The sequence below is a fragment of the Mandrillus leucophaeus genome, unplaced genomic scaffold, assembly GCF_000951045.1.
Source record: "Mandrillus leucophaeus isolate KB7577 unplaced genomic scaffold, Mleu.le_1.0 Scaffold158, whole genome shotgun sequence".
NCBI lineage: Eukaryota > Metazoa > Chordata > Mammalia > Primates > Cercopithecidae > Mandrillus > Mandrillus leucophaeus.
This window is the reverse complement of record NW_012101565.1, coordinates 1,935,223-1,938,605: the sequence shown is the minus strand read 5'-3', so window position 1 is coordinate 1,938,605 and position 3,383 is coordinate 1,935,223. Positions and strand designations below refer to the sequence as shown.

General features: G+C 58.9%; 1 protein-coding gene across 1 annotated transcript in view; it reads left to right on the top strand.

The window, feature by feature from the left end:
* Window positions 1–3,383, top strand: part of DGAT1 (diacylglycerol O-acyltransferase 1) — a 21,045-nt gene that overhangs the window by 6,621 nt on the left and 11,041 nt on the right. The window lies entirely within an intron of this gene.

Genomic DNA, 3,383 nt, shown 5'->3' with positions numbered 1-3,383 from the left:
CTGCGCCCCGCCGCCTTGTACATATTCCCACCCGGAATAGGCCGGGATTTTTACTCGGGCCGTGCCCCTCTTCCGCCCCCATTTGGGGCCAGGCCGGCCGGACAGACGGACGGACGGACAGACCTCCTTCCTAAGCACAATAGCACCAGCTCCCCGGAGCGCCGCACCTCCACAAGGAGAATAAATGCCACTCTTGATAGAATCCGGAGTGTCGGGCTGATGTGTCCTGGGCTGGGCACGCTGTTGGGGTGCTTGGGAGGGTCTTCCCAGTCTGGCAGCACCTCAGGGGCTGGTGCTGCAAGGGTCAGGCTGAGGCTTTTCGTAAGAGGGCCCTCTTCTTCCACTGGGGAGGGCAGGCTTGGCAGGCCCAACCACAGGAGCATCAGGTCTGAAGGCAAAGTAGTTGGCATTTCCCCTGGGGTAGGTGGATCTGCTTTGCACCAGGAACAAGAGCACTATGGAGCTTCCAGTCTAAAGTCAGGCCCAGCCCACGGCTGGACAGAGTAGGGAGGGTAGGTACAGTAGGAGCTGCCGTTCCCCGGCCTGGGTGCCGTCACTTTTCTCTCCCTGAAGGAGTTTTATGCTGTGATGGAAGGCCTGACAGCCACCTCAAGCCCTCTGAGATGCTGTTGCAGGAAATGGGGACAGTGGAGAGTTCGAGGTCTGGCCCTTTTCCTGTGGCCTGCTGCCCATATTCTGACCCCCAGGCTTCCTAGATGTGCTCCCCCAGTGTCTGAGGAGGCCTCCATGGATAGCTGGGTTGGACCAGTTCTAGGGAGGAGGTGCCCAGGGGAAGAGAGGCTTCTGCAACCATCGCCCAAGGGCTCTAGACAGAATGAGTAGTGGAGGAGATAAGAGACAGGGACCCTTTGCCCAACAATGGCCCCTGGTAACCAGGTAGGCAGGCATGAGCTGAGAGGCCCAAAGTCTTCAGACACATACATTCAAACCAGGTCAGTCCTAGGTCCAAGGCCAGCAAAGCTGCCCACACCCTGGCAGGGACAGGGGACAGACCTGCCCAGACTCCCTTGGGATGGAGAGCAGGGGAACCAGGTCTGCAGCATGTCATGGCCTGTGTGCCTGGCACTTGGAGGGGCTGTGGTACAGGTGCGTGCTCTCTTTGGGTCACGGCAGGCAGCAATGGCGGGGAGGAAGGTTCCTAGCCTCACTCTTTCTGAAGGACTCCAACAGTGAGTGGCTGTTTCTACTTCTCCAGGATTCTGATGCGTAGAGCGGGTGGAAGGATGGAGGTGGCCTCCCTGAGGCCTGGGATGAGCTCTCCCTGGTACCTCCCAGCCACGGATACAACTTTCCCTTCTGAATGAGTGGCATGGGCCACAGATCACAGCTGCTGCCCCGCCCCGCCCCCACCCCTGGTGGCAAAGCCCTTCCTTAATGGTGTGCCCACAGCCAGTGCTTTCCCGTTGGCTCCAAGCCTGGCTCTGCTCACCAGGCCCGACCCATCCTTCCTGGTGGTCCAGTCCACCCTCCCATTGTCTTTCTCCTGTGGCCACTTGCCAGCTTTGAGTTGGGATGCCACCACAGGTTGAGCCGTTGATCTCCTCTGCCTAGCATGAGGCACTCTGTGGCCAGGTCCAGACCTCTCTGAGATTGGTGTCAGTCCATACTCAGACAGGTCTGGGCCTGCCTGGCCACAGAGTGTGTCTGCCAGGGACTGCGGAAAAATAGATGAATGTTCTGGGAGACTGGGTAGGAGACGGGGCTGGTCCTGACTGACCAAGACCCATGTGTGAGGGGCTCTCAGGCCCAGTGAGGGGGACCCCACTCAGCAAGCTACACAAAGGGCATCTGCCAGGTAGCTCCAGCCTGCCTGATATCTGGCTGGCAGCAACCCACAGTGGCCTGTGGTGACAGAACATGTCACCGGGGGGGAAACCAAGGGGGCAGCCCTGTTGACCACTGTTGGTGGAGCTGGTGGAACAGGATGGAGCTCAGAGGGGAGACTGTGACCAGTCCACAGGAGAGGACCCCACCTCAGGAGAAGCACCTGTTTGCCCCTGCTCACCCCAGAGGACTGGAGGTGTTTCTAGAGTCGGAGTCCTCAGTGAACCCTGGCATCCTGAGATCCAGGATGTTCTCACTCCATGCCCTGTGCAATACGCACACCAAGCCAAGGTGGGCCCTCTTCTTCCACTGGGGAGGGCAGGCTTGGCAGGCCCAACCACAGGAGCATCAGGTCTGAAGGCAAAGTAGTTGGCATTTCCCCTGGGGTAGGTGGATCTGCTTTGCACCAGGAACAAGAGCACTATGGAGCTTCCAGTCTAAAGTCAGGCCCAGCCCACGGCTGGACAGAGTAGGGAGGGTAGGTACAGTAGGAGCTGCCGTTCCCCGGCCTGGGTGCCGTCACTTTTCTCTCCCTGAAGGAGTTTTATGCTGTGATGGAAGGCCTGACAGCCACCAAGCCAACAGCACCTGTGGCTGTTGCAGTTGAGTAGTTGCTTCATTTAACATACAAGGTGGCTGGACCAGTGGCTCATATCTGTAATCCCAGCACCTTCAGAGGCTGAGGTGGGAGGATTGCTTGAGGCCAGGAGTTCAAGACCAGCCTGGGCAGAATAGTGAGACCCCCAGTCTTTAGAAAAAATAACAGCAAGCGGGGCATGGTGGCTTGCACTTGTAATCCCAGCACTTTGGGAGGCCGAGGTGGGCGGATCATGAGGTCAGGAGATGGAGACCAGCCTGGCCAACATGGTGAAAGCCCGTCTCTACTAAAAACACAAAAATTAGCTGGGTGTGGTGGCACGCACCTGTAGTCCCAGCTACTCGGGAGGCTGAGGCAGGAGAATCGCTTGAACCCGTGAGGCGGAGATTGCAGGGAGGTGAGATCGCGCTACTGCACTCCAGCCTGGCGACACAGCGAGACTCTGTCTCAAAAAAAGAAAAAAGAAAAAATAACAACAAACAACAAAAGGGCGGTTGCACAGGCTGTGCAAATGCACAGAAGCCTCTTGAGTCCTGGCAATCCAGCGCCCCAGACTTCTGACATCCTGGAGAGGCTGGCCCAGGTTGGAAACTGGGAGGCCCTGAGAGTTGAGGGAAGTGGAGCTCCTTGTGGAGGGAGTGGGTGGGCAGAGGAGACACCACTAAGGGGCCTGCGCTCTCGCCCTCGCCCGCGCCCTCGCCCTCCTCTCGCCGGGCTCTGCAGGCGGGGAGGTGGAGAGCCTGGGAGTCGCGTGCAAGGCAGGCGTCCTGGTGACGCAGGGCCTGGTGCACTTCTCCAGCTTGGTCTTCTGACCTGGCCCTTGTCTGACGTCCCCTAAGGTGAAGAAAAGCAGGTTCCTGCCGGGGTAACCAGAGGGCTCGCGGAGCACAAGCGCGCCAGGGACGTTACCGTAAGCTGCGCGCGCGGAAACCAACGCGCT